This window comes from Contarinia nasturtii, unplaced genomic scaffold, assembly GCF_009176525.2.
Source record: "Contarinia nasturtii isolate CC-2019 unplaced genomic scaffold, AAFC_CNas_1.1 Cnas_scaffold_350, whole genome shotgun sequence".
NCBI classification, from domain to species: Eukaryota; Metazoa; Arthropoda; class Insecta; order Diptera; family Cecidomyiidae; genus Contarinia; species Contarinia nasturtii.
In genome coordinates, this window is record NW_022197705.1 from 3,886,904 (window position 1) to 3,913,443 (window position 26,540).

The 26,540-nt window shown below is 34.5% G+C and overlaps 2 protein-coding genes across 2 annotated transcripts in view; both read right to left on the minus strand.

The window, feature by feature from the left end:
- Positions 1-26,540, minus strand: part of LOC116337920 (protein disks lost) — a 203,277-nt gene that overhangs the window by 169,410 nt on the left and 7,327 nt on the right. The gene's annotated exons all lie outside the window — the stretch shown is intronic.
- The window catches only part of LOC116337921 (brain tumor protein), a 94,340-nt gene that overhangs the window by 62,717 nt on the left and 5,083 nt on the right, over positions 1-26,540 (minus strand). The window contains exon 2 of the mRNA XM_031762889.1: positions 1,982-2,073. The gene's annotated coding sequence lies outside the window, so the exon portion shown is untranslated. The remainder of the gene's footprint in view (positions 1-1,981; positions 2,074-26,540) is intronic.

A 26,540-nucleotide genomic window follows, 5' to 3' on the forward strand; every position in this document is an offset into this window, starting at 1 on the left:
AGTCTATTTTCCTTGGCGTATGGTTGTCGACAACTGGCAATGCAACTTCATTTCAACATCAAGCACCACTCACACGACATGGTTCACCCATACGAAAATTATTTGAAAATTCAATTATTAAAATAAATTTCCAACTCAAAAGCGATTACCACCGAATTATTGAAATTGAGCACTGTTCGCATCGTTGTTGCTGAATCAGCGAAATCATGCATCATGCACAAGCAACTATCTCGCTCATTCTTACTTTTCAGTGCCAAAATGTAATTACTTAGTACTATATGCGCCTTTTCGCAGTGTGCCAACTGTCGCTTAGATTGCATATACAAACACACACATACACGTGCTCTTGGAGCGAAGAAAAAGAACTACGACTGTTAGATCTTTTATGCACAATTTTGCTGATATCAGCATCGACTATATATTTGATTTCACATTTCATATGAATTAATGCAAATAAAATGTGAGATTTGTTTATTGCAAATGTTTCAAATGAAATCAAATTGTGAGTTTTCGCATTCCATTATTGTAATTTATATTTTTGTTCCTCCAGTAAACATTTTCATCGAGAGTATGATTCTCGGTTTGTGTTCTTGATGCCAATCCGCGAAATCATTCCAAAAACAATTAGTGCTGAAATTACACATTTTGTGTGTGTGCTTGTGTTTAACGGTATAAGCAGTAAACATTGTAAAACAACGACGAAAAAAAACAAACACAAACTCGTAAACGAACATGAGAGAGTCATGGATTGTTTTGGTTACATAGAAATCGCATCAAAATTGAGATTTAATGGTTTCTCATGAATTTCATAAACAAGGAAGAAATTGAAATCTAGGCAAATAACCAGCAGCTCAATAAAAATTTCAACGGAAGTTTGTACATTCGGTTTAGAAATCTACGAAAACATACATTTATGATATATCATATGTGTCTTTGAAGTTGGCACCGATAAAACACCATACATTCACCAAACACAAAATTCATTCCCAAGAAGGAAATGAAGCGAATACGGTTTCTGTTGCAAGTAGAAATAAAAAAACCTAAACGAATCCATTTTAATTTGACTTGTAATAACAATAATGATGCAAACGATTATTGCGTCCGTCGTTTTCAATTTGCTTATATTTATAAAATGTTTATGAATTGTGTAAAAGAATGATATGAATGGAGAGAGAGAAAGACCTTTTAAACACGATTTGATTTACGAATGCATTAAATGATATAATATTAATCGAATAATTAGTTCGAAAAATAGTTGCGCAATGCCAATCAATTGGAATTGGTTTCGATGGGACAGGAAATGTGCGATCGTCTGCTCAAGTCCATAAAATATGCTACGTATTTGATGCGATGCAATTCAATTTCCAAGTTGATGTCTTTGTGTGCATTTTGTTCTTATTTGACTTAACTTATAATAAATTGTAGAATGGCTTTTGTTAGCATTACCCGTTCATTCAATTGCATGCACAGCAAGAGAGAGCAAGACAGACAGACAGAGAGAGACAGAGAGAGAGAGAGAGTATGCAAAATGCAGTCGTAGACCATGTTTGCAGTGTGAATTCCAAAACGAAATTGGATTTTGATGTGAAAAGTCGATAGTAAATGCAAACGACAATGATGTCGTTGGCGATGAAATTTTATTACATTTCAAATGTACAATCAAATTTATTTGTTCCATTCGCGCACCATTTATGGATGGAATGTGATTTTAAACTAAATTGTCATTTTTAATGGTCTCATATTCGGTAAATATGTGATTTCTAGTTGAAAATACTGATTGGCAGCACGATTTCATAAAATGCTTCAATAGTTAAATAAAATCGTGAATTGAATGGAAAGGAGAAAAGTGCTAAAATCCATATTATGACATTATGATTTAACTAATTCAAAAACTTAACAACTCAAAACGAACAACACCAACTGTAACCTACAAAAAAACAAACTATATATACATATATGAAGTGGTTAAGTGGTAACAAACCTTTTTCTAATGAACAATGCGCCGTCAATTTTGTTCCGTTGTCGTTGATTCGTTGCCGTTCCTTTGCAACCATACGAATGAAATGCATGTACCTAATGATAAAACAATACAAAAAAAGAGATTATTCATTAATAAATTTAGCATAGCGTCAAACAGACTGCAGCAGAATGTGGAGAGATAGAGAGAATGCTACACATTGTTATAATGAATGCGAAAGTGGCTGCGTGTTTGTCTCAAAGTATGTTCGGTGGTGTTTGTGTGTGAGCGAGTCGAGTGCTTATATGTCTGAATGCAAAAATAAAAGCCAATAATAATAATAGCAATAGTCAGTTGTAATGCGATAGTGTAATAATATACAAAACGGCGACGCTTACTAGCAACGAAAAAACAACAACACACAACCAACTCGAAACGATAACAGTAAATTGTAGCACATACAAATACACATCCACACATACACCAATGAATGGTGCAAAGAAAGCGGGTAATCGTTGGTTGAATGTGCAAATTATGGATTGTTTAATAAAATGCTGTGTTTTCGTTGCCACGCCATTCTTTCTCTGCGCGTTATATGTGCTGCCGCACCATTCGTTATTATTATTACTTTTTTTCGCAAATAGGAGCTTTGTTTGCCAAAGCTGCTCCATGTAAGGCATATGTATATTCAGTCGAATTGATACAGTTTCAACCTGAGTTGTATGTTATGAATGAAAATTCATACACTCTTCGACAAAATGCGAAGTATGAATGAACAAAAAAAAAGCAACAACAACAAATAAATAGACAAACAACGACGCGATACACAACGGAACCGCATACAGCATTTCATAGCGACAATGAAGACAAAAAGGTAGGGAAAAAAATCAGTTTCTGTGCACATTTTGTCGATGTTTCGTAATGAATGCGGATGAAGACTTGAAAATGAAAAACGACACACAGACACAAAAAAAATTGTAACGAATGTATATTCGGTTGGTTCATTGTGCACTATTGTTGGGTCTATGATGTTGAAGCTGTGTGCGGCCGTTGTGGTGGCTTACATTTTCGCCATCGGTTTGTTTCCAATTTCAATATATATATGTAACATTATGTAAATGGAATTTCTCTTGCAAATCAACCAACTCGGTGTGCAGCCAATGCAATTTTTGTCTCCATGGTCGTGTTTGCGTTGTGTGGAAATCGAACTAACTGTTTTCGTTATTGCAAACGACATAGTTCAACAGGCTTGCCCAATCCATATATATATATATTCGTCAATGTTAACTTTGTTTGTGTCAACGAACACAAATTTTAAATTCGATTTAAGAAAAAAAACGACAAAAATTTGTGTTTTAATTTCAAGTCCCTGAACCGTAAACGTCCAATTTAAAATTCGTCGTTTGTAAATTTTCATTCAAAAGGGGTTGGTTGATGGCGGACAGCGGCAACGATACTACTGCTCAATAAATCAAGTAAAACAATTTATCGAAGCAAAAATTGATAAATTTATTAGTAGGAAAAAGCCGAAATTTGTTCAGAACGTCGAGTGGTTTGTACTGTAACTCGTTCACATTTAAAATTGACGCCGTAATCGCAAAGTTGTGATCTTTGGAATGGTACCATTATGGTGGAAAAGTCTGAAGAGTAATTTCGTAAGTTGTTTATTATTCTATCGTTTTCGATAAAAAATGACGAAGGGAGAACCGAAAACAGAATGCCAAAGCAATTTAACTTTTTGGCAAACGAAAGATACCGGTATCACAACGTTCTAATATATAACAAAAACAGTAACCGATTGAAAATGAAAAATCTACTTAACCGAACAGTGTGAAGAGAGTACATTGGTTGAATGAACGAAAATTTCCGAAAGCAAAAGACGGCTGAACGATGATTTCCGCTTTTATTTTTCGTCACTACTCGTTTTACCCCTATTGTGTGTCTGTGTTGGTGTTTGCGTGTTAAAATGGCGAATTTTGGCTTTTGGCACGATATGAATCTCATCGGTCTTATTGCTATCGTCGTCGCATTCATATTATCAGCCGGGCCACATGCAAGACCACTATGTAGTGAGAGTGGGAGTATTTGTGTATCAAAGTCATGCCTAGGCAATTTTGAGAAAATCCACATCCTTTCGTTCTATCAATAATTCATGTCGACCGAATCGTATTTATCATTTGTTTGTTATCCTATTGCGCAAAAAAAAGAAACTTACTTGCACCATAGATAGAGTGCCTAGAAGTCACAGTGTATGGTATTTATACTTTCCATTTTTTTTCATTATTATTGTTTTTTTTTTGGTTCGTTCAAGGCAATTTTTGTGACGTAATTCGATGGAATTGTACGGAAACTGTGCCACCAAAGGAAACGTTTAACATTTTCTCTATTCTGTTTAATCATTTTGATATGGGTTTGTTTTCAATCACAATTGTATGCGTACCCGTGTGCATGTATATGTATGTTATTCAAATCTATTGTGTCATCAATAGCAAATAGCATGAAAAAAAAGATAACATCGAATCAAAGTGAATTGAAAAAAAAAATATTGATATTTCACAATAAAGTGGTGGAGGTGGTTGCGGTGGTAAAAGTCAAATACGATGAATAAATAAGTCAAAAAATATATCGGAAACGCAATCGAATAAATGATGACATTTACGAAAAAAGCTCGTCTGACCTACTAGAATTCGAAGAAACGTGCGGTATGTCAAAAACACAAGGAAAAAAAGAAAAGATTTTCCAAAGTAATAATACATTAGGATCATGTTATGCGTATGAATATATAGCATGTATAATTTCGATGTAGCTGATATGTCATCGTGCCCTTGTTTTAAAGAACACATTAGGAGAGGAAAAAATTGAATGGAAATGGAAACCAAACAACGTTATTTAAAACCGATTCCAATCAGAATGGCATTAGGAAATGCTTTGATCAATCAATAAAGTACAATAATAAAAATAACGAATGGCAAAAAAACACCACTTCAAAAAAAGAAGAATAATACGTGAACAAAGGAACCAATAATAATAATAAGGACGCATTCACTCAATCATTCACCCGCAAAATCAAAGCGATGACAATAGCAGCACCGAAAGGAATGAGGATAATGATGTTATGCAGACAGAGAAAGCGAAGGATCGAAGTGTTTTCAGTCACAGATAAGGCGAAATAAGAACCGAGCGCGAATCGAAAATACGTCAGATTCAGCATACCTATTGAACGTGCTCTGCTTTATTTCATCCGTGTTTTTTTCTTCTCTCGCATTGTTTTAACCACTTCTTCAATGTTAAATGAGAATGCTTGTGAAAGTGCTCAAGATTTGGCAGAGTATTCTATACTGAAATTCGAGAATGATTGTGATTACTTCAGCTTCTTTTCTCTCTCTCTCTCTCCTTATGTTCATATCGCTATCAGACACACTTCGTTCTTCTGTTTTGGGGGGGTTTCCAATAAATTATTGAATAAAACTCGATTGAAATTGCTGGTAACATTGGAAAGCCGTTAAGTAAGCGCAAACCAATTATAAGTATTGATATTTTCTCGTTTTTAGTATCACTTTTCTGCGGCAAAGAGGCCAAATGTTCTACATTTTCAATTTTAGAAAGATTTCGTCTGAATTGATTTTTCATTTAATTTGCCAACGATGAAAATTGTTTCAAATATAGAGCAATCAGCATTCATAAGCTTGATATCCATAATTTGTGGTATATTTTTAAAATACTTTTCGACAGTTTTCAGCCAGCATTGAATATTCTCTTTGAAGTAATCTTTAAGAGGAAAATTTCATTGGCTTCATTGTTGATATATTTCGCCAATTCAATAAGGATACTCAATTATTCAGAGTGTAAAGTTCGTAACGATTACATTTATTACTCGAAATAATAAGACAAAAATATTGGTAATGGTGGCATTTGAGGCGCTCGTTCATCACAAAATGTAATAAATTATATCACATCCACGACGTCAGAACAAAATGAGCTTGCACAAAAAAAAGTGACTAATTTTTAATATTCAGTCACACTCGCATGGAGTGAATATGCAAAATAGCGCGTTGAAAAGACTATATGACTTTATAAAACGAAAGCAGCTGAAAAATGATATCAATCTCAACCATTTTCTTTCTAATGAATACGCACCCCGATGCGAAATTTCATTTAGTGTCATTCAATACAGCTCCTTGTACCTCATCAACTCATTGTTTTGTCAATCAATTTTAATTATTATTTTTTGTTCAAATTCTTGGCAAAGCTCTCTTTTATTATCATTGTGTAAGTAATAGCAGACGCGCGACATTCTTTTTTTGGGGAAAAAAACTTCATTCAGTATTCGGAATTATTAATGATCGAAATCGACGTTTCGTTAAACTGATGTCATTATTCGAGTCATTTGATGTGTGTCTGTGTGTGAACACAAATGAATTTGGTTGGGTACATTTATCATTTTAGCGCCTTCCCGCCAAATACTAAATCATTATCACCGTTTCTTAATAGCAGTGATTTCGATTACTTGTTGGCTCTGTTTGCGAACTTTTTTTCGGTTCTATAGAAACATTATTTGGAGGTGACCATTGTCTATTATAGCATATTGTGATTTTGAATATTACCATAAATGTTAGAATTAATATGGAGAACGGATGAAATTATGCAGTATCCTTTTTTGAAAGGGATGTTTTTTTTTCATTTAATTACATACACCTTTCTCTCATGCACATTGACGAATCTGTGACACATTAATTTGGAAAAAACAAGACCCTTCCATCGCATTAATATTGCAGATTTTAATGTTAAAAATCTGTTAAAAAGATGTCATGACTTTTTTGGCCATTTGATATTTGGATGTGTGTGTGTGTGTGTTTACAAGTAAATGTTTGGTTCGATACATTTATCATCGTAGTGGGTGGTCGGTATCAAATGCAAAAAACTGATTTCCATTGCTTCGTAGAAGTGATTTTGATTACTATCACTCATTGGCTCTATTGGACGTTATCTCTCTCACACGGCCGATTTTTTTCTTGTGCGATACTATTTTCGATACAACGATGACGATAATCATTTCTCTAGAAGCACCGAATATTTGATTAATGATGTCTATCGGAGGCTGACTGAAGCGAACATTGTCAATTTCTCTATTTCTCATCAAATGTTGAAAATGGTGAAGTTTTCTTTTGTTCGCCTTGAATTGAGAGAAAAATCATTGGATAAACCGGCACGTACTTTGTTCATAAGGAAAATCAAACGACACATCGGCATTGGGAGCCTTACACAGTATTATTCATTGGAATTCAAACGCAAAAAAGCACCCTGAAACATAAATAAAAGATAAATTTAATCAAGTGGCCTGCTTGAATGTTGAACTTCGGTATTCGCCGTTCATGCGTCAATATTTTGCACTGATTTGTTGCTGGAAGAAAACCTTTTGGCCGGAATGAATACCAATAGACGGCGGCTACCGACATAAAATCCATATTGTATGAAGAACAAAAGAAACAAGATCGAGAAAAAGAAGAACTTTTCGATAAAGACTTACAACCAAAATGGGCACTTTCACAGACAACAACAACAACAACAATGATGATGACTTCTTGGCTGTGAATAGTGAAATTCTTATCGCTCGCGCTATCGATGATTTATCCAAAACGTTGCAATTTAATGAATTCTTCGTTCCTCCTAACCAAATAGACAACGAAGTGGTAAAAGCCGCCATCTATTTTACATTCCACATGTTTGAGATCTCGTGTTTTTGGATTCAATTTGTATTGGCGGTGTCGAGACCAAATAAAATGAACAAAAACACAACGCAATTTAACGATTTATCACGGAATTCGATGCCAAGTGAGAGAAATGTGTAAGAGGTCGAAGAAATGGCTGTGCCTTACGGAGAGAAACGGAAAGAGCAAGTAAGTGAATGAATGAATGAGTGCGTTCGATAAATGTTTGGTCGACAACGATATTAGAATATAAACATTTCAGGCTGTTTACTTTTATGTAGTCTCTATCGACATTGCTAATATCGACATCATTGAATTTGATGTTCAATGTGCTCTTATGCCTTGTTGACTAATATACATTATGCCAGCCAGTCGGTGGCAGTTGAATGAAGTGGTCTGGAAAACAATCGAAACAACAATCAACTTGGATGGAAGACGACGACGGTTCATGATGTTCAATACGTGCTAATAGGTGTAAAATGTGTGTTTAAAGTTAAATGCCGATCCATACAGAGATTATTAGACAAGAAATTTATTCGGTTTTTGGTGTGAATTTTCACATTATGATTACACGCCAGTTGCAAACACGCACGTTGGCACGCAAACACTTAGATATATATCGGTTCAAGACGATGAATTTACCCATTTTCAAAGGATCTCTGACCAAATATACACCCGAACATAAATAATTGATTTGTAAATTAAACGACATTCAGAGGCAGATTTTCGGCAAACACTGAATCGGTGTCGTTGGTTTGGCAGCAAATTTCTAAAGTTCCCTCACAAACGTAAGAAAAAAAAACGAGATAAGAGAAATGGCGCCGCAGTGGATTTCTTCGGTGACATCTTACAAGTCGACCGAAACAACAGCATTCAAGATTTATTAGGTGAATGAAATTATTTCTCGTTTCACAATAATGTTTAGATCGCGCAATTCGTGTTTCACAATTGAAATTAATTATCGTTGTTATTGTCATTCCTTTGAATTAACTTGGCGAAATGAGATTGCGACAAAGATATATCCAAGCATACGGTCCTTTTAGAACGGAATTTCTCTTCAACGCATTACCAATTTAACAAGAAGAAAATGTGGTTGGAATGTGTGCGTTTTTTTCCACCTTCTTTTCTCTTTCTCTTCTCCGCAATGGGAAGGACTACAAAAGAAAATGCTTAAGGATCAAGTAAGTGTATATCAGTGATATTGTCTTTTTCTAATATTATTGTGGCTAATGATGCAAGAACACAAAGATTTTACAAGGTGCTCATGACCCCTGGCACGTACTCTCGCGCAAATTCTAGTTGAAAAATTAAAAAAAAAAAAGATGGAGAGAGAGATGCGTTGGTCGTTGAAAAGAACATCATTGTATTAGATTCCGAAGTTGACACGGTGCTTAATGCTTATTCATGTTGCTCATCGAGCACTCACAGCGCAATGGGTATTAATTTTTGCAATTGTGTACACACACAAAATTTCAGTAAGTATTAAATTATAATCCGGTTGTCAAATGATTACCGTGTGTTTTTTTACTAAGTCTACATCGATATAAGGTTTCAAAAGGAAATTGGAGTAAGGCTACAACAGAAAGAAGAAGAAGATTGTTTGCGATGGGACGCTGAGTAATAAGAAGATCAAAAAGGTGAAATTGCGCACATCTTTTCGCACATACCAGTCTCATCATTATCATCATCTTCAAACGGTGTACGGTGAAATTCATTCATTTTCCGTTGTCAAAGAAGCATAAGAAGAAGAGGAAGACGCAAAATTACTTGTTATACTTAATGGTTCGCATTTCTTTAACACCGAGAATTTATGTTATTCGCAAAACGGTAATGTGTTTGATCCATATAAAGAAAGAACGAGCGGTGCGCGAAGAAAAGATGAACATATTAACAACATCTTTTGAATGTGTAGCAAAAAATGCTTGAAAACAGCCAATTTATTGGCCAACTTTCATCACTTGCAAGAGCACATATCACACCATTGAACTTCTATTAAGTTTAGGCATAAAGAAGTTAATTAATGGTTTACATGAGATTACCTTTCATCACATATATGCACATTGTTTCAATGTACGCGCCGTTTTTATTGTGTATTTGCAGCGAGGATAAAACTGGAAATTTCTTGTTTTCAATAACAGCACAAATCACATGAACATTGTAAGCGATGTACGCCTACACACAAATACCGATTCAAGCCCGATTTAAATGCATAACGAAAGATTCTATTCGAGTTAACCGAAACGTGAATGTTTCGAATGTATCCTTGTTAAAGACATAAGCTAATGGCAACAACGCCAAAGAATGACACAAACGATATGAGCAATAACAAGAGAAAACAGCATCATTTTGAGATTAAAGATTAATATGTGAATGTATGGCAGAAACAGAATCAGCAGAGTATGAAGAAAAAAGAGTCAAACGGAAAAAATGCTAGACAGAGGATTTTATCCGCGTGTATGTGTGTGCGTCCTTTAAAATGCCAACAAAAATCTCGTTGAAAAATACGTTTTTTGCGCCCTTTGTTTTTGTTTGGTTCGTTCGTGTTTATACACTGCGTACAGCATCATCATGCCATTTCCCATCAGAGACAGAGCATAACGCTGTGCGTTTAATTCCAGCAATGATGATCGTATCATTCTATTTCTGGCATTGAGCTAGAAGCTTCTTTAATGATATTTGAATGAGAACAAAAACGATGGATTAACTCGACTTGTCAGTGAACATCGAATTATTTATTTATTCACGTATTCCCTCACTCTTTCCGCCGCCATTCAACCAAATATACTATTCGTACTGATTGTTTGTATTTGCATTAAAAAAAATTTCTATTCATTTCGTCTGCGTTTCATTCTGTTTTGTTGTTCACATTTTTTTTTTCATTCTTATTTTGGTTTTAACATTCGTTAGAATCATTTTACCAACAGCTCTTGTTATGGTTGCAAAATGAATAAACTGAATCAAATTAAATATATATCGGATCGGATGGGGAATGAAAGGACGACGACAACGACAACAACGACGAAAGAGAAATCTTGAATTATGAATAAAATATGCGATGAAATTAAGCAGGCACATTGCATTACAAACGCACACAAAATGTGAAATATCCAACAGGTGAATGCCAACTGTATGAATGTCAGCAATATACAATCACATCTCTGCATATGCAATCGGAAGGGGCGCCCATGAATAGAAAAGCAAATTGTCTGGATGTGACGTGCGGTATTGAAATAGCCGAAAGCGACATTGCGATAAAATGAATATGCGAGCGCCACGAAATGAATGTCTCTTTTTTTTCGGCTTGTCGCTGTCTTCATCATCGCAAATAAAATGTTAAAAAAAAAAGTTTCGCATTTCATGAGTATATGCAAATTTGTTTGTACAGACTCCCCGTCAGAGTCAAGCTCGATAATGATAAGCAGAAACGTCTTCAATGTTTTTTTGCTGCACGTTCTCACTCTCTCTTCTATGTCACACTTTGTTTTTTTTTCTCACATAGTCTCGCGTATTTCTTTCGTAAATATTATGAATTCATTCACAAACGAAAACGATATTATTCACAGTAGTAGCTGTGAGTGAACGGCAAAATTAACTTCTGCTAATTTGCTTATAATTTCGTGTAGCAAAAAGAAGAAGAATTCCTTTTTAAAGACCATTTTCTCATTCTTATGCGCCTGCAAACAAACTTGTCAGTTTACTTAAGGGCCCATTGAGAGTGTTTTTCTTTACATACCGTATTTTGCATATAAATTACCCGAAAAAATTCTCTTGACAATTTTCTCATTCCCGCACCGACACTTCCATTCGGAGGGATATGAAACAATTACATAATCCTCTTTCGGTGAAATGATTCAATATGCATTTTGGTGAAACCATTTTAAAATGTCTTTGGCCATTCCAGCACCGAGATGCTCGTTTGAAAAAAAGTTTTCAACATGTAGGTTTGGCGTTGAATTCATTTCATGTATTGCCGTTGGTCATCTTTGATTGAATTTTCATTCGACAGATTCATTTTGTGTTCGCCTTTGTTCTGGCGAAAAATGTCAAAATTAAAAGTGTCGACAAAATATCAACGAATTTTCATATTTCGAAATGGTTCAGCATTCAGTGTGAAAATCGTATTTTTTCCCCATTTTTATCCAAAATTTATTACGTGTTACCAAATTGTTTTTAATACAATTTGTTTTGATTCACACAGAAGAAGAAAAAAAGTTTTCAATATAACGAGGTACAACAAGGAATTGCGTTCACATATTTATTATGGTTTTTAAAAAGAAAAAGAATTGTAGCGAAACCGCATGAATAATGCTTAAATTTATGGTTTCTTCGAAAGAATTGAGTGTTGAATGTAACGTATAATTTTAACGTGCATGTCTTTCAACACAGAAGCATCCAAGAATTTTACATTTTTACTTCTTTAACCATTTTATCTGCACGAAGTGAAAAATTTTCAAACTTTTTTGCTCGAGATTATTATCGCTTTTGTTTTTTTTCTCTTATTTTCATTATTTTATTCGCTTGAATTTTATACGGAGTAAATCCAGTGTTCACTTTGACTCGTCACTTCAGCCAAACAGTGTACAAAACAAAGGAAACGATTTTAGCTCTATCGTTAAAAAAGATTTGTTTCATATCGTATAATATGTTTCTTCCTCGAAAACTGAAATTTATTGTTGATGTAAATGTGGATGTGTATCAATGTATTTGACATAAAGTTATTTGTGTCCCACTACATACATGTAAATACGCTTAATACTTCTATACATCGTCAGTCAAAGTGTATGTGCACTACAGAGAAGAAAAATTGTTTGTGTGAGAGAGTAACAATCTGGAGTCGTAATATCAAAAGCAGACGCGAACATTCTATGAAAATAAACGAAAATGCAGAGATGAAGAGAGAGAGAGAGCAATAACTTTTTTTTCAAAATGCGATGAACATTTATTTCTCAAGAAAACGCAACGAAAACCGAGCGTCCAATATCAGCAGTGGCAAATCAAGCAATATTGCTGCGTTTTATTTGTACAGCAATGAGGAACAAAAACCTAGAAGAAAAATAATGAGAAAAAAAAAACCGACGACAACGAGCGCAGAAAAAAAACAACGTTCGCATAATCATGAATGCATAAATTTATTTTCATTTCACTATTACCGTTTCATTCGTGCACATTTTTATTCTCGATGCTCATTTTACTTGATGCGTTTGCAAATAACTTAAAAACACATAGACATAGATAAAACAAAATGAAATGGGGAATGAGATCGAGCGCGCACGACAAACTAAAGAAAAATAACAGATAAACCAAAAATCGTATCGAGCGATTGAGTGAGCAAGAGAGTGAGAAAATCCGAAAAAAAGAAGAAGCAAAAAAAAAATTTATATCGCAATTAAAAGCAGCAACAACAACACATAAACCGCTTAAGCAGTTGCAATGAGGCAAAAGTAATGGAGAAATGGATGAAAAACACCGACAGATAAAACGTACAATGGCAATAAGAAAGCAACAAAGAAAAAAGCAAAAAAACAACAACGAGAAATAGAAAGAAACCGCAGTATCGAGTGTATCGGTGTGGCGCGATATCATGATCTAAACTCTCGCTCTCATGTTAAGTCTGCATAAGCATAATATAAATGAAATTATGTAATTGTTTCGGTTTTTTTTTTCTCTTTATACTTCAAACTATTCAACTACTTATTTCACATTCTCTCTCGGCCTATTTATCCAGTGCAAGCGTCAAGCTAGCTAGATAGCACACTAGTTTCTTTGCTTCGTTACTTCCCTCGTTCCATTGCTTTCTTCTGTGGTCGTAATTTCGCAACGAATGCACGTTTAACTAAATTCGCGATCATTTCAAGCATAATCGAACGGGCTCGGTGTGGCGCACTTGGTTTCGCTCCTCGCTCTCTCTATCTCCTTCTCATTATCTATTTGGGTTTTTTTTTGTCGCAAATGCGCTCACTCGTTTGCTCCATTGCTCTCAATCGCTTACAATTTCATAGTTTTCCTTTCGCGCACATTTTCTGTCTCGTTGTCATTATAGATTACGTTATGGCTCTCCCAAGATAATGCCAACTGTTTCGTGTGCTTATGCATTTTATTTTAGTATATTGGGTGAATTGTTGTTATTCAACCGAGTAGTCGGTCGTTACTTGTTAGTTATAGTTCCTCTTTTTTACTGTTGCTATTACGTTCGGTGATATAATTTGAAAGCATATAATCCAAAGAAGGACAAGGACTGATTTCAAATCAGTCGGCCAAAAAAGGTGTATATGTGTATGATCATCGAAATTTTATAATTGTTTTTTTTTTCAGTTCTCTTTAATCCCCAATTCTTTCTCTTATTTTATGTATGATTTGAACGAGCATAGAAACTACATTCAAATACGTATGACGGAAACGTACCGAAATTTGGCTTTATTACGATAAATGGACATTTTTTTCCCTCTCAAATTAAGTGACAAACATATTTTTTGTGTTTTTCTCTCTTCCTCGTTCCATTCCATTTTTTCCGTCATCTTATGGGAAAATCTTCGATTTTTTTTTTCAGAACAAATAGAGCTCAGGGGTATTTTAATGTATCAACTGCCATGAATATGAATAATTTATCAAAAGTCTACCGAAAACCTCCACTAATCACCAACCGCCGATTTGTATACAAAATATACACGCACAAAAAATGGTTGGCGTCGATTAGAACCCTCTGTCCAAAGTGCTCGGTTCGGATCTTTGTCATCTACAACACGGCAACTTCTCATAAAAAATTAATAATCGGAGGTATGTATGCACGTGTAATGAATGGTTTATGCATTTTGTATGTGTTTATGTTGTTTTTCCTTGCCGCCGGTAGCACGGTAGCTTAAAATCATTTTTCGTTATCGAAGGAAAAAATCAAGCCACAGAACAAATAAAGATACAAAAAAGTCCCCGAAGCAATCAGTCACCAATATAATTAAATTTTCCATTAAAAATGACATTTCTTTTTATTTTCACTTGTATTTTTGTCCTCCACCTAGGCATGTGGCACACGTAAGCCGTCCATTTCTGCACATTTAAATATTTAAACGCATTATTTTGATCCATTCAATGAAAAAAAAACGGATTTTTTTAATGACTTCATCTGCATCGTAATAACAGCAAAAATATCAGCATTAGCAGTACTCGCAATGAATTGGCATTGTGGTGTGATATGGTACAACTATATTCTGCATACATACATCTAACGAGTGGCCATAAATTTATATTCATCGATGGTTAATTATATTTCCATTTCGATTGAATAATTTATTGTTGAGTGGGATTCAAGAGCGAATCATTTTAAGCGTAAACTGAATCGAATTAATGCACCAAAGTGATGGAGCGCTTCACATCTGAAAATGCTTCAATTTTTATTAATTTTCATTTGAATTTATATTGGCATCAAAGTGACGGTGCAAACACACTCATTCACGGCATTGACCTCGGTTAATAATACGCGTTGTTATTTAACTAAATGAGTGGTGGAACTGAATGGTTTTATTTTTGTTTTTTTGTGAAAAATATATGTTTTTTAATTTGATTCGCACAGATTTCATTTTCGATGCGACAATAATTACCGTTCAGCTATTTATTTATGCGAGAGTGCAGTAAAGAGAAGTGAATGCAAAAAAATAGAGCCTAAAATGGTGCATATGAAATTACTTGCTTTCGGCGCATTAATTCAGTTAAAAAAAATATCAGATTGATCCAGCATAAATGTAAATTAAGTACATCTGTATGCGTTTACAAATTAATGAGAGAACGAGTTGATTTTGTCTTTCTCCACAAATCGCAATGACTAATGAATTTATAATATTAATTAATAAAAAACCCTTTGTGCACGTCTCTCTCTCCCTTTGTCCGTGTATGTTTAATATTCACAAAATGATTTTCCGTTAGATTTGTTCTCACTCATGGCCTTTTTTTTCATATCAAGAACTTGAATTGAAAAATCAAACTCGCTGAACAGCAACTGGATATTAATCGAGTTTTTTTTCTTTCAATCCCCTTCATGTTGCTTTTGTTCGATTGGACCGTTGTATGGCACCCCCTTAGCCTTAGGGAGATCACAACACATTTTAATATTTTTGGAACGTGATATCGCTGTGTAAATATCTCTCTCCTTCAATCGCGAAACACACGCGCGTTCCGGTTTTCAGTCATTTGAACGCACCACGTATATTTGAACAGCATAAAAGGTTTTTTTTTTTTAATATCTACGCACAATGTGAAAAACCAGAGTATAATAACCCAAATTCAAACGTATAGAAAAATATTTTTTTATCAAAGGAAGCAAGCACTAATTTAAAAATCAATGTATTTCATAGCAGCCGGCTTTCAATCCATGCTACGACAGTTATTTTCACTCCATTACATTCAAGAGCAAATAAAATTGATTTAAAATGGGCGACACAAGGAAAATGAATAGAAAATTACTTTTTTTCTATTTAGAGAGGAGAAAAAAAATGTCAATAAAGATGAATGCGTCGAATATAATCAACGAGAGAAATTAAAAACAGATGAATATCTGTTTATCAAACGAGTTAGACGTAAATGTTATTTGCCAGAATTGAATGATTCATCGTTGGATAGAAACATTGTGACAAAAAAAAAGTGTTTTGTTCGAACCTTCTACAAGTAACCACACAAATGGCACACAATGTAAACAGGACGCCACTGATAACACCAACTTGAATTCGAATCACGAACAATACCAAAATGGGGAATAAGAGCGAGAGAAAACGTGAAACCGAATATGAAATTCTAATAATCAAATAAATATGCGATTGCGACTGTTGTGACACTGTATAGAGCAATGAAATGGCTTTTGCAACAAATTAAGATATATAAAAAGCCATTGAGACAGAGACATTATTTAATTAAATTGTAATACTATTAATAAATAATAATAATAATATATATAAGTGTACGTATCGAGAATATGGTTACTGTTGCATGTTATTGATTGAAATTGACTGTCTAATGATTGCATATGTTCTTTTTTCCATTGGTTGCCTTTTAATATATTCCAACAGCACAAAAGCGAAATCATATGGCGCGTATTCCGGTTTTTATGACGAACGATTGGTTTTTCGCTTTCGTTTCATTTCTTTTCGTCCGTCGTATAAATATATATATATATTTTTTCCACATCTTGTTTCATTTTGTGTGTGTGTGTGTTCGTCGACGTCGTCTCGTCCATTATTATATCAAAATATTTGAAAGTGAATTTGTTTTTTTCTGTTATATTTTGATAGTCTTTGGGCGTATAGTATTTGTGGCCGCAGACGGTGCTCCACGTAGAATGGTCTTGAATTCACATATCGCATATGTTTCATCTTGTGAAATTTAACATCGCATGACGTATCTTTGTCATTTAAAGGTGATTTACAACATGTGGCTGCATTCGATTAGTATGTTATCTAAAATACATTACGAAAATCGAAATAGAGAAGAAATGACACAAAAAAACCATAGCGAATGTCAATGTGAGGATTATTTACAATCAAAATTTGTCCACTTCAGTGATTTGATTTGAAAGATTAATGGAGAGAGGGAGAGAGACCAAGGGAGGGAAAATTAGATACAGAAAAATGTCATAATCAAGAAAAAAATTAAATAAAAATAAAAATGTTCAATTCCACGTTCAAAGTACATTCAGCTTAAAGTTTAAAATGTAACATTTGAAAACCGGTTCTCTGTTTCTTGTATTGTCTTTTGAAGACGCATATTTGTTTCGAAGGTAGCTAACCTTTTGACAAGAATGCCAATAAACTTGTGCAGAATTTTATAAATGAGGTCGATTACAGTGTCTCCAATTCGTTCGTTCTCGTATTGATGTTTCCTTCTTTGATATTAGCAAAGTTTCCGTCTTTATTAAGCAATATTTAATCTCAATTAGCGTGATTCATCTATTAAAATTAATAGCATTTAAAACCACATTTGAAATATAAAAAGATATGGTCACACTCGTGCGAATTTTATTTTGCAAGCGCAAATATTATGCAAATACGCATTAAAACACAGAAAAACAATCAAAGAAGAGAAACAGAGTAGAAAAGAGGGAGAGAGAGGAAAAAAATACGTTGCGCTTATCGTTTTCGGTAGAATGAATACAAATGAGATTATGTATGACATACATATATAACAAATGTGTAACTCAAAATTAGCATTCAATCGTATTGCCATAAACCTTTTTATCGGATGACATTGAAAAATCGAAAAAAGCTGAAAAAATATGAAATATTTTCTCATCATTGATTACGACGACAACGGCACACCGATGAATGTTAATTTGAATATAAATGGACAATGTCGGACACATCGAGAAAAAAAACGTTGTTGTGAATGAGACACACAAAAAGAGATGTAATGTCTATCATTATATGATAACATCCACCTTATCACAGATGAAACGAAAAGTCTCGTATTTCGATCGATACTCTATTTATTGTTGATGTTGTTGTATTTGTTACTGATATACCTGTGTGTTTGTTTGCCAGCCAGCATACCAGCATAAATAAATTAAAGGTGAACATTTTTCCCTGTCCCTCTCATTCTGACTCTGGTTCAAGTTCGTGAACTGTTTTCGCTTGAATTCAAGAGGTTTGATAAGTTTAGCATTCCGAATGCTTGGAATACGATGTTATTTTTTGTGCATGAAAAAAACCTTCATTTCGCACTGAGTATCAGTCGCATGAAAAATGAACTTGTTAAATTGTAAAGAAGCATCCAATCAAAATGTCTTTATTAAATCCAAAAATAATTTGTTTAATCAATTCAATTTTGGTGCTGTTGACATGTTGTGCAGCAATGATGCGAAAGAAAGAAAGAGATAGAGAGAAAAGGTTCTGTTTGGCGCGTGGGTTCAATGATTGACGAAAACGGTGCAAAGAAGATTCATTGGCATTCTGTACAATTGAACGCCTTGAAAACACTTTGATTCTTCTTTGGTCTGGATTTTTGATGGTATATTTATGTGTCACCGAATTTCACTCGATTCATATCAAGACAAAGCGTCTCTCCTCTTATACATTATAAGCGACCAAAGCGTCCAAATAACCGTAAAATGATTGAGAAATCATTTGTGTTCAATTTCACAAGAAATAGCACAACACTTTTCCAAATATATTCGATTTCATTGAAATTGAATCGATAATTTCGCCTCCTTTGGGTGAACCTCTGAAAATATCTCTGAAAGCATTGTTGTGATTTGTTCCATTATTTGCACACATTTCAGGTAAAATGCTGAACATAACGCGCACACACAATCACACATACCAAATTAGCAAATAAACAATGGCGACAGCCGTTATGCATATATACGTAGACAATGACAATCAATGACATGTGTTGAAACTGTTCATTTGAACAATTTCGATTGTGTGCATGTTCTCTCTGTCACTGTTAATTTTTGGCCATTGTGTGTTGTGGCACATAAAATTTTAATGAATGGAACGCGACATTGTAACGTTGTTGTTGGTGTGCTATTTCAAATCCACATAACATTTTAACCACCTGATAGACATGCTTTCGCTTAAACGATTTGACCATGTGGCTATATAAACAATAATGGCTCTTACACATAATCATCGCCACAACCACCAACAAGATAGCAAGAAAACAAAGAGATAGCAAAAGAATCGAAATAATCGCGTCATGAAATGAATTAAAGGCGATTGATGGCATTAGATGCACACCAAATTCAATGTGCTGATCATAAAAAAGAGTCAATGAATCGGATGAAATTGAAATTGAAGAAGACATAACCTTCCGACGTCTGGTGGATGACACGTTACCCCCGAAATCCAATAACTCCGTCTGGTTATATTGAATTGCTGTAAATTTGGCGCTACGCAATGAAATATGGAGTGCTTTAGACGAAGAAATGATGATTGTTACAAGTGAAAATCACGGGTGTTTGGACGACAATGAAAAATGGAGACACGTGATTTTCGATTTATATTAAAGAACGGTTTGGTGATGCGAGAATCGTCGTAGACAGGGATGATATGTCATTGTGCAAGAGAATGTTCCGAAAAGCATAAAGCCATTGAAATACGTTTCTCCAACGACAATAAACTAATCGTGTGTGTACTATGCAGCATCCAACCGAACAAAATGCAATCAGGCTGAACTAACAAAAAAAGCAATGACATAGTTTGCAAAAAAAAAAAAAATCGAGAATAAAAGAAGCAGAAAAAACACGAATATCAAACAAAACAATCAAAAGAAGCGCATACAACAAAAAACCATGGGCGATGTCAAAGCGAATTTAATTTATCGTTGATTTGTGTACAGTGTACACGAAAAAAAAAAGAAATAATAATTCAGCATTCAGATAAGATTATATTTATCAAATATTGTGTCTCACTCGTGAGCGCATTCGCGCAAGCCTTCATACTACGATCGCATTATTGTGCGCGATAAAGTAAATGCACATCCAATATTTGTTTTGTTGAAAAGCCAGAGTACGATTCATTTCGTGTGCGCTTTTTTTTGTATGTTTTTTTTTTGTACTTGTTGTGTGGCACAAAGAGAGTCAAACAAACAACAAATAACAGAAAAAAAAGAAAAAGAAAAATGTATATCATATCAGCTGAATGTTATTTTGAGCTATTTGCACATGTATGATACAAAGGCAACAAAACCGAAATGTATACTGCTCCACATGAAAGCAATATCATTTCTGCAAATGGAATACGCTTCAATGTTTATGAACAATATGCAATAATATTGAAAATGTTGTTCGTTGTTGTGGTTTTGTTATCTAAATGCAAAAGCAGCGATTCTTTATTCATATTCACCTTCTTTGTATCAATCGGTATGTATGCACGCTGTGTGTACCTTGTGTGCATGATGGGTATGCCTGTTAAAATGGTCAGTAAACAAAATTCATGGTATTCGTTTATGTCATGTTATTGTTGGTGGCGATAATCCACAAATATTGCGCATTTCAAAGTGTGCTGAATATTTTTCATATGTTTCAATCACAATTTCGGTCGATGGCAGCAGCGAGAGAGAAAGAGAGAGAACGAGAATGTGACAAAGATATACTTGTGATGAAGAATTCTTTGAAGTGTGATTTCAATGAGAATAAAAATAAATATATCCATTTGGTCGCATTCCATTGACGGTCAGTCAAACAAAGAGACATACTTCGTGAAATGAAGAATATGAAATATTTTACATTTTTTTCGGTATCACCGTAAAACATTTCAGTGCACGATTACATATAAGATAAATGCCATTTTACGGCTGATGAATTATGAAGGTACACACCACAAACAGTTGAATATGAATGTGCGGTAGAGAAGAAAAAAATGGTTTGCCCATATTTTTTTTTTGTTCGTGTAAAATCGCTTTTTATGTTCAGAGAAAAAGTGAAGCCACTCATAAAAATGTTCTACGACAACTTTAATGGTCTTGAAAATGGTAGCCGATAAGAAAGATGACAGAAGGCGCTCAGTAAAACTTTACATGAAATAACTATAAAGGCATAAAAAAATGCCGAAGAAAATGACGCATTTTCAATATGTTTTTTCCATGATTTTGCTTATGTGCATTGTTTAGCTCGCAAGAGACAATTTTAAGTGCAAACAACACACTAACGCTTACATATAATTTTGCATAATGCTTTCTTCATTTATGGCCATCGAAGATCTGCTTATTTTAATTTTATGACTGAAATGAAGTGGCGAAATCGAATTTGCTTCGGTGCGATGACACCAGCAAAATTGAAATCTTACTCGCCATGTTTGGAGGGTTGGCGATAGCAACAATGACGACGGCATATAACAACTTTGCTAACTATGTAATCAGAATTTTCAAATCGATTCGATCCTATCCTTCTGCGTAAAGAAAAACGGGAGTCCCCCGAAATAAAATAAATTATTACCATAATACCGTTATTTGCCTTTCAATCTTTTCACTCTCGATTCACCACTATGTGTCACTGCTCTGTATTGTACGTGTACATTCGTTGCTCATGTTTCATTCCACATCTTTACGTCGCACTCACATTATTCCTCATCAATTTTTATTTTTTTTTCTTTCTATTTAAATAGAAAACAGCAAAAGGGAGCAGTGAGAGAGGGAGAGAAATGAAAAAAGTTTTTTTTTTCTTTTTACTTGTGTTAAGTCGAGTACTTGATGTGTACAACGGTGTTCTTGTTGCTTGGTGTATGTGTGCGTTGTCATCATCACCCCTAAATAGATGTTAGTCGTTGCGTCTAGCATTTAGGTACACGCATTCATTATAAATAGCATTCTACGTACTTATTATGTATACGTGCATTATGGAATAAATTCCATTTTGATATACAGTCACACCGCGTGTGCGAGCAGCATTTCCTTAGCCAAAATCATTTTATGATGATTACTCGCACTCATTCGCACAAATAAAATACAAATACTATGGCAGTCACTGTACAACGGTGACTTGTTTTATTCGACGACGACAATAGGGAAAATAACCTTTTTCGATACTGCCGTTCCACTCTGATCACCCTTGTTTATTGAGATTCGTGGCGGCCTCGAATATTTTCTACTCTATGCTATGTAAATATGCACAGTGTGTTCGGTGCACAAATGATACCAAAAAAAAAACTAGTAAACAACAAATGAACAGAAGCGTACAAATACAAATGCATTGCTGTAAATTTGATAAAGAAAAAGAAGAAGAAACAACAGTGCTTATGTGTATGTGTTTGATAAATCCATATACAATACGCGTTGAAATGAAAGAACAGAGCGAAATGAAGGGTCGTTTGCCGTTAACGAAACGAAGCCTTAAATACGTTAAACAGATGATGAACAACAGCTGAATAAGTAGAGAAAAGTAGAAAAAAAAACTTTATACATATACATATATTCATGAAATGTGGCGGAAGAAAGAGATAGGATGAAAATGGATAGCACTGATATCATAAAAGATCACATAGAAATGTTGTCAAAATCTGCGAAAACTCATCTGAACTCATTTTGTTCTGTCGGTGTTTGTGGCGTGCATGTATTTTTTTCTCTTTCATTGCTTGGTCTGGGGCATCACATTGAAAAATGAAGATTACATCGAAACATTTTCGTATAAACTTATTAGCGTAGCGTCATAAAAAATTATCCCTGATAGAACGAAAATTTCATGTCATTTATGCCAAATTAAATGCCAAGAATGAAAGGTTTTTTTCTCTTTATGATTGCATCAAGAGCAAGAACAAGAGAGAGAGGGAAAGAAAATAAAGTCTCCTAATGAAGCTACACTAACTTTGGTGTTTTCGGTCGGTGATTATTCACTGTAATCGACCATATGCTGAACTGGCTTGTGGAGTCATCACTGCCAGAGAGATGAAACAGAGAACAGTCGAATGGAATGAGAGTGAGATGAAATGGAGAATGAGATATTGGCGACATACAGCAATGCACAATTACAACTGAATTGAAGAAAGTTTTTTATTTTGATGCTGTGCAAATGACAGAATCGACAGCAGCACGTAATACTGTATTATACACACATAAGTTATAAACATAATCATAATCATGTTTGTATCACCGATGTACAGAAACTTTTAATCTTGGTCTCTTTCATTTCTGCAGCTCACGGCAATCGAATGTATACATACACACTGCACACATTGCACACAAGCTGGAATAAACTTTTTTCCTCTCTCTCTCTCCACATTCTTTTTATATTTCATTTTGTTGCTGTTTTCGCTGTTGTTCGTATAATAAAAAAGGGGTTTTCCATAAGTTTAAAAAAAAAATGTTCTAAAACTAAAATGTCGTTGGCGTTTGTGTGTGTGTACGTGAATGCTGTCGAAAACCAAATGGAGATTTTTGCATCTGCATATTAACGCATAAGCGACTACGAAAATAGCAATAAATATATAGAGTCTGTACACTGTAGACTGTGTAACGAAAACGATTTAAAGCAAATAAATTTTCAAATGTGAACACACACACACCCAACAGTCTGAAATGCAACAACAGACAATACACTCGGTAAATTCGCTAAAGCGTGCATATATAAAGCAAACGAACAAATAAATTAAATCTCCCGACTTATTCGATTTCGCATGTACGAATTTTACTGTGTTTTTTGTCGTGTATATGACCAGGCCATGTCTGTTGTTGTCTCTTGTACCGAAACGATTTTGCTTTGCATGCCTCTACGAACACTATATCGTTTATTTTCTCTTTTTTTTTATTTCGTATGCCACAACATAGCCAATATTCTCTCTAGAGTCTGCGGTATAAACAAGAGCATTGTGTGTGCACACGGCCATTCAATAAGAATTTCTACGCAATTCGTTTTTTTTTTGCTCGCTCGTTAGATTGCACCAAACGAGATATGGACAAAATAGTTTTCTTCTACCATTAAATCGAATGAAAACGAGCTCTTTTTCTTAACACCGTCGCTTCTCTGGCCAATTCCAAACACCATCGTTTGTTGTTTTTAAGTCGATAGCAAGCACGAAAACAAAACTAGACAAGCAAAGATGTAAACAAAACAAAAATTGCAAAAAAACAGAACGAAACGTTCTCTGAAAATTTTTGCTAAATGCTAGCCATTTTTGTATGCAAAACCGGTCATTCATTGTTCAAATCATGGTGCATTGTACTGTATCGTTGTAGATGTAGTCGTAGTCATCGTCGTTAACTGAACACACTAAATGGAGGAGCGACTTTATTATCTCTGAATATTGCATATACAACTTAACATCTGAATAGAGAAAATAAAGCGAATTTAAAGAGACCCAACAAATGCAGCGAATTCAAAAGAACATTTTCAGTTCGCGCGATCTGAATTAAAATTGTTTAATAAAAGGCATCGGAGCAAGACGGCTCAAGCGAAATTTATTCTCGAAACACACAATTTAAATGGATTTTATGATTGCAAAGGTGAATAACGTCAATTTCGAGAAACTAAAGAAAAGCAAGAAAGAAAAAACTAATAATAACAACACCATGGCATAGACGCATTCGTACCATCCAATGAGCCTAAAAGGGTCGTTCACTAAATTCAATGCGAAACCGAACAAGAAGCAAACAGTTGTAAAAGGTACTTTATAATAGTGTTTGTGTGTGTGTATGTGTGTTAGTCACTAGAAAAGGCGAATGGGAAAGGTTTTTTTTTTTCTATTTTGACACACACACACACACACACACACACACCACTGAGGATGGTATAAAGTGAAACGAAATAAACAGCAAGCAAAAAAGATGCCTGGATAACATCAAGAAAGAAAAAAAGAGTTCTTTGAAATAAATGCACACGAAACATGTTTGAAAATTCCTTGGAAGATACGAATAGTGCATGTCTTTCTTATATATAGAGATAGCCAATGCTATTAAACGGATCTACCTAAAAAAAATCTAATGCGGGATTTAAAAAACGAGGACGCTTTGCTTGTTGCGAACCAAACAACAAAGCTTGTCCATTGCATGGTGAAGAAAAAAATGAACATTTATGTGGTTCTTTTTTTCTTTTGTCTATTTTTAAAAAAAAAGAAATTAGTTGTTCTAATCCAATCCGGTGCGATGAACGCAAAATGTGTATTTGCTTTTTTTGGTTGTCTTCTATAGAATTTATTCTGTGCTACTTAATATTCGCTTTCATTTGTTCCACCCAAATTTGTCGATGGTGTGTTTTGTTTGCTTTTAATTTCTTGTGACTGAATTAAGAATCTATTTGTTTCCATGTAACTTTTTTTCCATGTTGGTCGATTACTTTTTTGCTCATTATTTCTTTTCGTTCAGCTCAATTAATGGAACTTGTTTAGTGTGAGTGTGATGTAAAGCGGTTACAAAATTTGGCCAAACAAATATAGTGTGACTTTTTTTGGAAACAAGAAAGAAGGAGAGTAGACTAGAATGCTACCAACATTGGTCAGTGTATGCCATTGTTGCTGTTGTTCGTATAACTACACCGACGACTACAACAATATACACGTATTCTCTCTTTTTTTTGTAGTGAAACCATCGAGTGAGGCAAGCGACCGAGAACAAACAAAGGAATTAAATGGAAGTTTGCGTCAAACAAAGCAATTATAATTTCGAATTTCGAGAAAATTAAAGGTTCACTTAACACAAGTTCAATATCCCTCATCATCTGAAACATGCGCAAGTCATGTTGACGAGCGAACGCGCTTCATATCACATCATTATACCAATACACATGCACGCACGCACATATATGCATGTCGGCGCGTTCGTTTGTCATGAAAAAACGCACTGACTATATATTTTATATTGGATAAATATCTACACCGGCTACTTTATGTTGTGCCAGCAGAAATTGTGTTTTTTTTTTGTTCTCCGGTTATTTAGGTTTTTTCTTGGCCGCGCGCGTTCTCCAAACACATGGTTTCGCGTCGCATATTTCAGTAAATCGTATGGAAAATTTGGTCTCTCTTTTGAACCACACGGTCTGCCATGTAGCCGATGAGTCAATGAACACACGCATTTTGGCAAAAGAACACAAAAAAGGCAGCAACATGAATGTGCAAAAACGTGGTACGTTGACCATAAAAAGTATAGACCACAAAATTTGAGCTTGTTTCTTCAAAGTTCCTCGTGTTCTTCTTCTTATTATTTTTTTTCCTCGTGCGTTTGAATTTTGCTTTGAACTAAAAATAACTTACACAATGAGAATCACGGCAAAGGTTACATAGTGTGAATACGGTGGCATGTTAACATTAAATCAGAGAGAAGAGAGTACAATTGCGTGGTTTTCATGTGTTGCTATACGGGAAGATGAAATTGGTATGACTAATTGTTCATTTAGTTTATGTTATTTGGTGTTTCTCTGTTCGGTTTTTTTGGTCGGTTTTACATGAGGTATGCTAAAATTACCACACACTTTT